The sequence below is a fragment of the Salmo trutta genome, chromosome 12 (genome assembly GCF_901001165.1).
Source record: "Salmo trutta chromosome 12, fSalTru1.1, whole genome shotgun sequence".
Lineage (NCBI taxonomy): Eukaryota > Metazoa > Chordata > Actinopteri > Salmoniformes > Salmonidae > Salmo > Salmo trutta.
This window is the reverse complement of record NC_042968.1, coordinates 83,018,078-83,032,039: the sequence shown is the minus strand read 5'-3', so window position 1 is coordinate 83,032,039 and position 13,962 is coordinate 83,018,078. Positions and strand designations below refer to the sequence as shown.

The following is a 13,962-nucleotide window of genomic DNA, read 5'->3' as shown; positions in this document are numbered from 1 at the left end:
AGCTTCTATCCCCAAGCAATCAATACAACTGATAAATAGCTAACAAAATAGCTACACGGACCGAGTTTACCTTGTATCTTTATTGACCTTTTATTTCAGTATTTACACTGTCTCTATGCCCACTCACAGGGCCCTACAGACTCACACACACTGTCACTCCAACACACACAAAAACACTCACTCCATCATCTGTTCACTCACACATAATATGCACATACATTTATACTGACTCTACACACCCGCACACCCACTCACATACAAGCTGCTGCTACTCTGTTATCTTATATCCTGTTGCCTATTCACCTTACCCCTATACATATCTACCTCCATCACTCCAGTATCCCTGCACATGCAAATAATGATATTAGAACTGAGTTTTTGAATATTTCCTGTATATATTATGCTTACTTACTTACTTTATTGTGAATTTCATATTTCTTATTCTTGTTTCTTTGTGTGCGTGTTTCCAGTAATACATTGTTATTGTTTATTCCCCCAAGTTACCCCACAATGTCACTTTTCAAATTTCAGCACACATTTAAAACACTAAAACAGACACAGCCCATAATCTCACAATTTTTTATGCATTTGTGGTTTTCTTGTGTCCTGTTGGAAAACTATTATACAGGAATTGCATCACACCTACCACTTCCATGAATGGTGTAGTCTGTCAGTTGAGCTGACATTGATCTGGCATTAGGTTATGTAAACCTGCCAGTACTGCAGAGTGGGCAAGGTGCCACCATGTTGAAACATGCCAGCATAACTGTAAACACAAGGCTATTGAGTTGCAGTATGCTGCAGTAGTACGTCTTGCCCTGCCCAGGGAGTCAACACTGTGCATTGATATAAACTGAGATTAATAATTCATGTGAACGTATGGGAGTTAGCAATGAATCACACTGAATACTGTGAATCACACTAAATACTATGAATCACACTGAATACTATGAATCACACTGATTCATGTCAAGATATGAATCACTTTAATGAGTCTCATACATACTGTACAATCCGCTTGACACTTATAACAATATATATCCCTATATATTTTATATATCTGCAATATTAAAGCTGATCTACCCCCTAAAAAAATATTATAATAAAACAATAAAAATTAACACAGGGCCTCCAAAGTGGCGCAGTGGTCTAAGGCACTGCATCACAGTCCTAGCTGTGCCACTAGAGATCCTGGTTTGAGTCCAGGCTCTGTCGCAGCCGGCTGCGACCGGGAGACCCATGGGGCGGCTCACAATTGGTCCGGGTTTGGCCGGCCGGGATGTCTTTGTCTCATCGCGCTCTAGTAAAGTTTTAACTAGTCAGTGGCCGCGCCCCCGTGAGGCCAGACATTACATCAGGTGTCATGGAATCGCCCCTTTTCCCACAGAGTATAAAACCACTTCCTACAAAATGTACATTAAGTCAGAGAACGCCGGGACGGAGTCCCCATGTTGGAATGGCTACAATTCTATAGACCATTAGATCAGAAAATATGGAGCTGAGGCTACATGACAAGGTTCACGTGACAAGGTTAATTCATCTACAACAGCAACACGTGCTTAACGACTACGCTAAACTTGCCACAGCTTTGAAATTAGAATTCAGTGGTTCTGGGACTGGCAAATATGATAGCTCACTGGCTAACACAATCAAACAAGCTTGGAATGAACACCCACAAGCTTACTATCATAGGCTTCCTTCAGCTTACTTTAGCCAACTCAATGAAACAGGAATGGAAGAGCTGTTACCATTCAAACAAATGTTTCTGTCGAACATGTATCCCACCTTCATTACCTACTTGGGCCCTACAGTCCACGTTGGCTTGCCTATCTTACAACTCAGAGAGCTTGCAAGCATAGCATTTGAGTCATCAAAAGCTCACAACGCTAAGAGCCCTGACAACTCGGTTTTGAAGTTTGACCAGGAGCACTCATTCCAGTTAGAGGGTGAATTCTTAGGTATTGGAGTGTTGAGAGAAGATGCACAACAACGGTTTCTACCATGAAACCACGAATCCAATAACCATCGCGGTCGAAATAACTGTAAAGTACATCGCCATCAAAATGACTACCGCTACAATCGACCTGTTCGCTACATTCCTGCACCCAACCTGCACAAAGTGTCAGAGCACAAGGGTAACAAAGGGTTAAAGGACGATCAAAATGTAGACCAATGTTCTCTAGAAGTTCCACTACGTGAAGAACCAATGAGAGAAAATTTTGAGAAAAGGGTAAAAGATAAGTCACAAGGACTAGACAGGGTATTGCTGGGCACCAGGTCCACAGGAATTAACACCCTTAGCAAGGACGTTAAAAATCTAATTTCTCCCGCTCTCACTCGAGACCCTATCCAGGGCCTTCTCGATCAAGGAACTATCCCACAGGCTTTGTCTATAGACTGATCCAAAGGTTGCGAAGAAAAAGTTAAAAAGCTTCGCTAAAACAAAGCCCACTTAAAATCAGTAAGGTCGATCTGTTTTCACCATGAACAGAAATGACACATCACGTCATTGAGAATGACCACTCCACTTTGTGGGAATATGTCCACTAAACGCGACTCTAAACAGCCATACCTGGAAACAGTCCTGGAGGACTGCTTTACTTGTCATGCGCTAATTGATTCAGGCGAGACGCGAAACTACACTTCGAGGTTTCACTCAGACTACCTCGCCTCTCAAATTGAGAATCATGCTGAAACTACACTTCCAGGACGTATCGCTCGTTCACCCTGTGTATGTTACCAGCTTCGAATCTGAACCCCTGCTACTCAGAGCAGACTTGATGGATCGGTTACTCCCACTGATGGATTGGAAAATCAACCATGTATGGTCACAGTGCCTTTTCCACTGACCATACTGTCTTCCCCTAATGCTAGCTGCAACGCAGTCATCCGCGTGGGGTATCTGTCAAAAGCACCCCTTGGGAAAAAGATGTTTCAAAACCTCTTGATGCAGAATCCGATCCAAGGAGATATTACGATATCTCGAAACATTCCATCAGCAAACATGATTGACCATTCTTTTCATGATAGCAAGCCAGCAGCCTCTGTGAATGAGAAACTTCCCTCCCCCTTGAAGTCATGCAATACTGTAGTTGAGATGAACTTCTCTTGCCCTTTCGGACACTTCCGCAAGCACTGCGGCTGTCTCAGCAAGTAAAACATTGGCGTGCAGAGTGTACTCTGCTTCTGATGATACATCTTCCGCTTTGTGGGGGACTGTCACCCCTTACAATCACTAATGGCGTCAGTCCCGCAACTGACCCGATGACTCCCACTGGTGAAACACTCTCAGTTCGCAGGCACTGAAGATGTTGCCACATGCGGATGCTGTGGTGAATGACAGGCCTCGACAGCGACTGAGCGTTTTGAAGCACAAACACCAGGAGATTTTGTTGAAAGAATACAGCCATTCTCATAATGCGGCCGCTGACAACTTGTACATAGGGTCCTACCTAATCGTTTGTGCCTCGGATACCAACACCAACCACCGGTGGGGGGGGGGGTCCCGAGACACAAAAAGGGGGAATACTAGCCTAGACCCATGATGAGCCTCATAAAGGCCGTTGGGGGGGTCGAGACTATGTGCAACACCATACGAGGCCGCCAGAGCAGAAAACAAACTCCCCTATGAGGACAGTGAGGAGCAGACAGGCCCCTAGATGGGGTTCATCTTAGAACACATCTAAGATATTACTGAGTCGTACCACACTGGTCATAAAATAAGTCCAGTGGACTTCCACCTCCAAAACAAATGGCAAAAATAGTCATGCCTTGCCATGTGTAGTTTCAACTATAATAGTAAAGTTCTCTAATCATGTGTTCCGGTAGGATAATATTTCAGAATAAATCGGTAGGATAACTGGTCCCCTTGAGTACCAGCACCAATGCCAGCATCAATGCCAGCACAGTCAGTCCAGCCACAATCAGTAAGAGGATTAGAGACCTCACAAGTCAAATTGCTATTGATAACAGCGACAGAGGACTTAGTAGTCACTCAGATTGCAACACGTGTAAGGGAATCTCCAGAACACTCTTCTGATGGTTAACACACACACCACTAATAAATAGAACCCTCCATTCAGGAGGAAAGCTATTAGAAGTCATGAACCATGATCACACTGCGTACGACTGGTCCAGTGCTCAGAGAGTACCTCCGTCGCAAGGTTAGCTCCTCAGTGGATAACATAGCTATGAAATAGACTCCTTCATACCTATCACCACTACAATGGTGTAAGACACATTGACGTGTAGGAAAACTACTACAGATCCCCTTAACACGTGTCTTGAGGTCGATATCAATTCTTACTGACCTCCAGGATTTGACCTGGAAATTATCTGATAACGTTGCAACCTACCAGGATACTTGGTTCTTTCCCTTGGCATGTGCGCTTATGTAAGCATAAACACACACGTACAACGGAACATTTAATGAGGATTTATGATCGGATCACTTAAGTGACCGAACAAAATACCAGTCTTAGTAAAGTTTAAATGTACACTGAGGCCTTTGACTCTATAGCTACAGTACTCACCAGTTTCTCCACAGAGGTCCATAGGTCATCCCTGTAGACTGCCTGAAGCTTGGGCCTTACAGCTGTAGACTTAGCTATCAACTTAGGATAGCGCCCTAAGCAACACACCACGAATTAGGAACGCCCTAGATATGACATTAGACAATGCCATGATAGGGTCATTCTGCCAAGACCTTGGACGTATATACTGTAGAATATAGTCCAATTAGGCGAAGGTGTGATAACTATATTTTGTTTATGCTTTTATTTCTTTTCATTTAATTTCCTTTGACACTTTGGAGGTGATAGAGCCATAAACAAGTTCCTCATACAAATATCACTTAGTGCAACAATGCCGCTCATTTGTATATTTTGTGATGTTTGTTAACATCTGCCTAAGTTACAGCCCAGATCTTCCAGTCTGGATGACCAGATGACAGGTCCGGAACTGCAATCCCAATCCGGACATCCACTGCCATTCCTTGTGGCGGCCTGCTCCATTTGCAGAAATCCTACCGGGTTGAACACCAGAGGTGGACCGCAACGGTGATCACCGACCAGACATCCACTGCCCATCCTGGTGGTGGACTGCTCTGCTTTCAGAGAGCCTACCAAGGTAAACCACCAGAGGTGGACCACAACGGCGATTACCAACCGGACATCCACTGCCCATTCTTGTGCTGGAATGCTCCGCTCTCAGAGAGCCTACCAAGGTCAACCACCAGAGGGGGACCGCAACAGCGATCACCAACCGGACATCCACTGCCCATTCTTGTGCTGGAATGCTCCGCTCTCAGAGAGCCTACCAAGGTCAACCACCAGAGGGGGACTGCAACGATGATCCACAAACAGGACATCACGTGGTAGTTATTTTTATGTTGGTTTACAACGTGCAGAATCCTTCCAAGCTGAATCCACCAGAGGGGGACTGTCATAACTCTCTTGTGCCGACCTGAAGGATCAGGTTACAGTGGGTCCGCTCTACAGCATGCTCTCTCTCATAGAGGAGGAGAGTGGGAAGTCGGCTGTTTTATGGTCGGTCATAAAATATGCTGCCCCTATGCTCTGGGGTGTTCGAGATTGGAATGTAAACTGTGGAACACAGAGAGACCCTTGGACATCAAAAGTTTGAATAATTAAGCAATATTTATATTTTTGAGAATGCGGGAGTGGTCCGTGGACACTTAAGGGACAGTCAATACGAGTGTGTTTCATTTGGTGATCTCATGAAGAACAGGAAACACACATAACATTATCTCTTAAAGTGTACATTTCCCAGCTGTCAGGTTTACATCTAGATGTTGGATAAAATGAATGAGTAAATATGAAACTATTTGTGAGAAGATGTAATGTTGGCCTTCTAAATGAGATACTTGTTAAGATGTAACGTTTTAACTAGTCAGCGTCCACGCCCCCGTGAGGACAGACATTGCATCAGGCGTCATTACATTTTAGTTCTTTAGCAGACACTTTTATCCAGAGCAACTTACAGTAGTGAATGCATACATTTCATAAATTATTTCACCGTACTGGCCCCCCGTGGGAATCGAACCCACAACCCTGGCGTTGCAAACACCATGCTCTACCAACTGAGCCACACGGGACTGTCATGTACTCACTCATTTTTCCACAGAGTATAAAATTATTTCCTACAAAATTGACATTAAGTCAGAGAACGCCGAGACGGAGTCCCCACGTTGGAATGGCTACAATTCTATAGACCATTAGACCAGAACATTTTGAAATGGTTAAGAACTACAACTCCATAGGCAACGGAGACCATACAGTGTGTAGCGTTGGCTACACACTGAGACGATCGATCACTACAGAATAAGAGCAAATCCTAGACGTAGAATTACTAGTCTGCAGCTGGAAATTACGTAATTCTAGTATGAGAATACTGACAACTGCGGAAGCATCTATTCTATGCAACAACCATCTGTACGCCTGACATTTCCATTACAACAGACACTATCCAGAGTCGCTGAGAAAGAGACAACTACGAAAGACATTGTGACTTCTGGGGAAGTTAACCAGAGACTCTCTGATGAGCTGACTCTCCAGCAGATGGACCGGCAAATTCCAACAGAGAAGACAACGACATATGGGTGTAAATATATACATCGCAATTATTCTCGAATGAGCAGCCGTTCATGTGTAAAGGATTAGCATTTCAATTAATATAATTATCAACTGTGTGTAGTGAATCCATTTTGTCTCTCCCGCTCTTTTCATGTCCCCACCCCTTTCCATTGTCTACCAAGCAGTCATACCGGTTTAGCCCACAAGGGACTTGTGTTAGTAACCAATATCTACTGTTTGTTTGTTATGTATTTCTTTGATTATTTAGTTAGCTAGTAAATAAATAATTAAGCCAATTTGTATATCGCTGATTCATCATTTAGGCTAGGGTTCGTGCAGATATCCAAGGGTTTATGATGTTCAGTAATGAGAACTAATGCGGTAATAATGATACATTAATAGAAGGCTAATCGATAAGATATAAAAATATCTGAAGAGTCAATTTGGGAAATAGAGACTCTATAAACATTTTCCTGTGGTGCCCCGACTTCCTAGTTAATTAAAGTTGACATAATTAGTTTAATCACGTAATAATAATTACACATAGAGAATTGATTTGATAAAATAACAGTCTTCACATTTAATGATAGTCACAGACACGACAACTGTTGACACGACAACTGTTGACCAAACATAACCTGGTTAACATATTATCTAAGTATTTTCTACTGTTTTAATTAGCTTCATCAGAAGATTGACACGTTATATTTCAGTTATGAGTGGTTCGTTCACCTCCACAGAACCCCAGGTTGGCAGGCCTGTTCCCCCTGTCGTTCTGGCGCTTGTGGCCCTCTACATGAGACAAGAGAGGATGTGAGGGGAATGATCTGGCAACTAGTCCCCCAGGTGGAGCAGGGTTTGGGTGGCAGTACACAGAACACCTGCTCTCCTGGAACCTGAGAAATTTGCCTGTACTGCATGTGATAGAACCATGACAACCACAGCTAAAACCATGACAACCACAGCTTGTACGGAACATGAGGCTCACCCATTAAGTCACAGTGGGTGCCATGACCAGGGGTGAAGATGACCTCTCTTAGGAAGAAAGAGCATGTGAAACTGTCTTGCCTAATACTGTAGCTTTGTAGTCCTGCCTGGGTTGGGGAATTGGAACAGTGGGTGGGTGATGGGTTCTAACATTTTCTGTTGTGTGAAATGACTTGCATGCTATTTGTAAACGAAAATATATCATGCAAAGAATGTGGTGAGTAAGTAGGAAATTGCTTTCAGGTTGCAACTTGTACGTCCTTTTTCCAATACGAGCCGTAGTGGTGGTTGAATGACATGCAGCCTAGCGTGAGTACTTGCACAGTACTTGCACTGAGCTAACATCATTCTGGGTCATGGTTTTGTCTTAGATCAAAGTGAAATGAAGAAGAAGAAGATGATCAGAGGAACACCTGCTGCCAGTGCCCTCCAGTAGAATAAACACTATTACATGTGGGTCAGGCGAGCCTGGGGCTCTGTTATAAAATTAATAGAGAGACTGACCTCAGGAGCAGCACTTTGATGCAGGCCTCACTAGAGAATGAGACTGTCTCTAGGCTCTGTGTGATGCAGGCCTCACTAGAGAATGAGACTGTCTCTAGGCTCTGTGTGATGCAGGCCTCACTAGAGAATGAAACTGTCTCTAGGCTCTGTGTGATGCAGGCCTCACTAGAGAATGAGACTGTCTCTAGGCTCTGTGTGATGCAGGCCTCACTAGAGAATGAGACTGTCTCTAGGCTCTGTGTGATGCAGGCCTCACTAGAGAATGAGCCTGTCTTTAGGCTCTGTGTGATGCAGGCCTCACTGGAGAATGAGACTGTCTCTTGGCTGTGTGATGCAGGCCTCACTGGAGAATGAGACTGTCTCTAGGCTCTGTGTGATGCAGGCCTCACCGGAGAATGAGACTGTCTCTATGCTCTGTGTGATGCAGGCCTCACTGGAGAATGAGACTGTCTCTAGGCTCTGTGTGATGCAGGCCTCACTGGAGAATGAAACTGTCTCTAGGCTCTGTGTGATGCAGGCCTCACTGGAGAATGAGACTGTCTCTAGGCTCTGTGTGATGCAGGCCTCACTGGAGAATGAAACTGTCTCTATGCTCTGTGTGATGCAGGCCTCACTGGAGAATGAAACTGTCTCTAGGCTCTGTGTGATGCAGGCCTCACTGGAGAATGAGACTGTCTCTAGGCTCTGTGTGATGCAAGCCTCACTGGAGAATGAAACTGTCTTTAGGCTCTGTGTGATGCAGGCCTCACTGGAGAATGAAACTGTCTCTATGCTCTGTGTGATGCAGGCCTCACTGGAGAATGAGACTGTCTCTATGCTCTGTGTGATGCAGGCCTCACTGGAGAATGAGACTGTCTCTAGGCTCTGTGTGATGCAGGCCTCACTGGAGAATGAAACTGTCTCTAGGCTCTGTGTGATGCAGGCCTCACTGGAGAATGAGACTGTCTCTATGCTCTGTGTGATGCAGGCCTCACTGGAGAATGAGACTGTCTCTAGGCTCTGTGTGATGCAGGCCTCACTGGAGAATGAAACTGTCTCTATGCTCTGTGTGATGCAGGCCTCACTAGAGAATGAAACTGTCTCTATGCTCTGTGTGATGCAGGCCTCACTGGAGAATGAGACTGTCTCTAGGCTCTGTGTGATGCAGGCCTCACTGGAGAATGAGACTGTCTCTAGGCTCTGTGTGATGCAAGCCTCACTGGAGAATGAAACTGTCTTTAGGCTCTGTGTGATGCAGGCCTCACTGGAGAATGAAACTGTCTCTATGCTCTGTGTGATGCAGGCCTCACTGGAGAATAAGACTGTCTCTAGGCTCTGTGTGATGCAGGCCTCACTGGAGAATGAGATTGTCTCTAGGCTCTGTGTGATGCAAGCCTCACTGGAGAATGAAACTGTCTCTATGCTCTGTGTGATGCAGGCCTCACTGGAGAATGAGACTGTCTCTAGGCTCTGTGTGATGCAGGCCTCACTGGAGAATGAGACTGTCTCTAGGCTCTGTGTGATGCAAGCCTCACTGGAGAATGAAACTGTCTTTAGGCTCTGTGTGATGCAGGCCTCACTGGAGAATGAAACTGTCTCTATGCTCTGTGTGATGCAGGCCTCACTAGAGAATGAAACTGTCTCTATGCTCTGTGTGATGCAGGCCTCACTGGAGAATGAGACTGTCTCTAGGCTCTGTGTGATGCAGGCCTCACTGGAGAATGAGCCTGTCTCTAGGCTCTGTGTGATGCAAGCCTCACTGGAGAATGAAACTGTCTTTAGGCTCTGTGTGATGCAGGCCTCACTGGAGAATGAAACTGTCTCTATGCTCTGTGTGATGCAGGCCTCACTGGAGAATAAGACTGTCTCTAGGCTCTGTGTGATGCAGGCCTCACTGGAGAATGAGACTGTCTCTAGGCTCTGTGTGATGCAAGCCTCACTGGAGAATGAAACTGTCTCTATGCTCTGTGTGATGCAGGCCTCACTGGAGAATGAGACTGTCTCTAGGCTCTGTGTGATGCAGGCCTCACTGGAGAATGAGACTGTCTCTAGGCTCTGTGTGATGCAAGCCTCACTGGAGAATGAAACTGTCTTTAGGCTCTGTGTGATGCAGGCCTCACTGGAGAATGAAACTGTCTCTATGCTCTGTGTGATGCAGGCCTCACTGGAGAATGAAACTGTCTCTAGGCTCTGTGTGATGCAGGCCTCACTGGAGAATGAGACTGTCTCTAGGCTCTGTGTGATGCAAGCCTCACTGGAGAATGAAACTGTCTTTAGGCTCTGTGTGATGCAGGCCTCACTGGAGAATGAAACTGTCTCTATGCTCTGTGTGATGCAGGCCTCACTGGAGAATGAGACTGTCTCTATGCTCTGTGTGATGCAGGCCTCACTGGAGAATGAGACTGTCTCTAGGCTCTGTGTGATGCAGGCCTCACTGGAGAATGAAACTGTCTCTAGGCTCTGTGTGATGCAGGCCTCACTGGAGAATGAGACTGTCTCTATGCTCTGTGTGATGCAGGCCTCACTGGAGAATGAGACTGTCTCTAGGCTCTGTGTGATGCAGGCCTCACTGGAGAATGAAACTGTCTCTATGCTCTGTGTGATGCAGGCCTCACTAGAGAATGAAACTGTCTCTATGCTCTGTGTGATGCAGGCCTCACTGGAGAATGAGACTGTCTCTAGGCTCTGTGTGATGCAGGCCTCACTGGAGAATGAGACTGTCTCTAGGCTCTGTGTGATGCAAGCCTCACTGGAGAATGAAACTGTCTTTAGGCTCTGTGTGATGCAGGCCTCACTGGAGAATGAAACTGTCTCTATGCTCTGTGTGATGCAGGCCTCACTGGAGAATAAGACTGTCTCTAGGCTCTGTGTGATGCAGGCCTCACTGGAGAATGAGATTGTCTCTAGGCTCTGTGTGATGCAAGCCTCACTGGAGAATGAAACTGTCTCTATGCTCTGTGTGATGCAGGCCTCACTGGAGAATGAGACTGTCTCTAGGCTCTGTGTGATGCAGGCCTCACTGGAGAATGAGACTGTCTCTAGGCTCTGTGTGATGCAAGCCTCACTGGAGAATGAAACTGTCTTTAGGCTCTGTGTGATGCAGGCCTCACTGGAGAATGAAACTGTCTCTATGCTCTGTGTGATGCAGGCCTCACTAGAGAATGAAACTGTCTCTATGCTCTGTGTGATGCAGGCCTCACTGGAGAATGAGACTGTCTCTAGGCTCTGTGTGATGCAGGCCTCACTGGAGAATGAGCCTGTCTCTAGGCTCTGTGTGATGCAAGCCTCACTGGAGAATGAAACTGTCTTTAGGCTCTGTGTGATGCAGGCCTCACTGGAGAATGAAACTGTCTCTATGCTCTGTGTGATGCAGGCCTCACTGGAGAATAAGACTGTCTCTAGGCTCTGTGTGATGCAGGCCTCACTGGAGAATGAGACTGTCTCTAGGCTCTGTGTGATGCAAGCCTCACTGGAGAATGAAACTGTCTCTATGCTCTGTGTGATGCAGGCCTCACTGGAGAATGAGACTGTCTCTAGGCTCTGTGTGATGCAGGCCTCACTGGAGAATGAGACTGTCTCTAGGCTCTGTGTGATGCAAGCCTCACTGGAGAATGAAACTGTCTTTAGGCTCTGTGTGATGCAGGCCTCACTGGAGAATGAAACTGTCTCTATGCTCTGTGTGATGCAGGCCTCACTGGAGAATAAGACTGTCTCTAGGCTCTGTGTGATGCAGGCCTCACTGCAGAATGAGACTGTCTCTAGGCTCTATGTGATGCAAGCCTCACTGGAGAATGAAACTGTCTCTATGCTCTGTGTGATGCAGGCCTCACTGGAGAATGAGACTGTCTCTAGGCTCTGTGTGATGCAGGCCTCACTGGAGAATGAGACTGTCTCTAGGCTCTGTGTGATGCAAGCCTCACTGGAGAATGAAACTGTCTTTAGGCTCTGTGTGATGCAGGCCTCACTGGAGAATGAAACTGTCTCTATGCTCTGTGTGATGCAGGCCTCACTAGAGAATGAAAATGTCTCTATGCTCTGTGTGATGCAGGCCTCACTGGAGAATGAGTCTGTCTCTAGGCTCTGTGTGATGCAGGCCTCACTGGAGAATGAGACTGTCTCTAGGCTCTGTGTGATGCAAGCCTCACTGGAGAATGAAACTGTCTTTAGGCTCTGTGTGATGCAGGACTCACTGGAGAATGAAACTGTCTCTATGCTCTGTGTGATGCAGGCCTCACTGGAGAATAAGACTGTCTCTAGGCTCTGTGTGATGCAGGCCTCACTGCAGAATGAGACTGTCTCTAGGCTCTATGTGATGCAGGCCTCACTGGAGAATGAGACTGTGTCTAGGCTCTGTGTGATGCAGGCCTCACCGGAGAATGAGACTGTCTCTAGGCTCTGTGTGATGCAGGCCTCACTGCAGAATGAGACTGTCTCTAGGCTCTGTGTGATGCAGGCCTCACTGGAGAATGAGACTGTCTCTAGGCTCTGTGTGATGCAGGCCTCACTGGAGAATGAGACTGTCTCTAGGCTCTGTGTGATGCAGGCCTCACTGGAGAATGAGACTCTCTAGGCTCTGTGTGATGCAGGCCTCACTGGAGTATGAGACTGTCTCTAGGCTCTGTGTGATGCAAGCCTCACTGGAGAATGAAACTGTCTTTAGGCTCTGTGTGATGCAGGCCTCACTGGAGAATGAAACTGTCTCTATGCTCTGTGTGATGCAGGCCTCACTGGAGAATAAGACTGTCTCTAGGCTCTGTGTGATGCAGGCCTCAGTGGAGAATGAGACTGTCTCTAGGCTCTGTGTGATGCAAGCCTCACTGGAGAATGAAACTGTCTCTATGCTCTGTGTGATGCAGGCCTCACTGGAGAATGAGACTGTCTCTAGGCTCTGTGTGATGCAGGCCTCACTGGAGAATGAGACTGTCTCTAGGCTCTGTGTGATGCAAGCCTCACTGGAGAATGAAACTGTCTTTAGGCTCTGTGTGATGCAGGCCTCACTGGAGAATGAAACTGTCTCTATGCTCTGTGTGATGCAGGCCTCACTGGAGAATAAGACTGTCTCTAGGCTCTGTGTGATGCAGGCCTCACTGCAGAATGAGACTGTCTCTAGGCTCTATGTGATGCAGGCCTCACTGGAGAATGAGACTGTCTCTAGGCTCTGTGTGATGCAGGCCTCACCGGAGAATGAGACTGTCTTTAGGCTCTGTGTGATGCAGGCCTCACTGCAGAATGAGACTGTCTCTAGGCTCTGTGTGATGCAGGCCTCACTGGAGAATGAGACTGTCTCTAGGCTCTGTGTGATGCAGGCCTCACTGGAGAATGAGACTGTCTCTAGGCTCTGTGTGATGCAGGCCTCACTGGAGAATGAGACTGTCTCTAGGCTCTGTGTGATGCAAGCCTCACTGGAGAATGAGACTGTCTCTAGGCTCTGTGTGATGCAGGCCTCACTGGAGAATGAGCCTGTCTCTAGGCTCTGTGTGATGCAGGCCTCACTGGAGAATGAGACTTTAAGCCAGGGCTCTGCAACCCTGTTCCTGGAGAGCTCCTGTCCTGTAGGTTTTCGCTCCAAGCCTAATCTAGTGCACCTGATTCTGATATTTAGCTGGTTGATAAACTGAATCAGGTTAGTTACAACTGGGGATGGAGTTAACCCTCAGGATGGTACCTCTCCAGGAACAGGGTTGGAGAGCCCTAGCCTAGGCTGTTTTCCATGACCTAATTGGCTAGTAGCCATTAACGTCTTGATGGTTGAGATAAAGACATATACAGTATGTCAGAAGTTTGTGCGCTATAATGAACAGCATAGTCCCAGTGCCACTGCTCAGTCATTCTGGGCACGTGATGATATGCCTGTGGTCTCGACAGGTAGAATAATAATCTTCCATTTCACAGCTCAGTT

The 13,962-nt window shown here is 46.5% G+C and overlaps 1 protein-coding gene across 7 annotated transcripts in view; it reads right to left on the bottom strand.

The window, feature by feature from the left end:
* Window positions 1-13,962, bottom strand: part of nrxn2a (neurexin 2a) — a 353,006-nt gene that overhangs the window by 39,608 nt on the left and 299,436 nt on the right. The gene's annotated exons all lie outside the window — the stretch shown is intronic.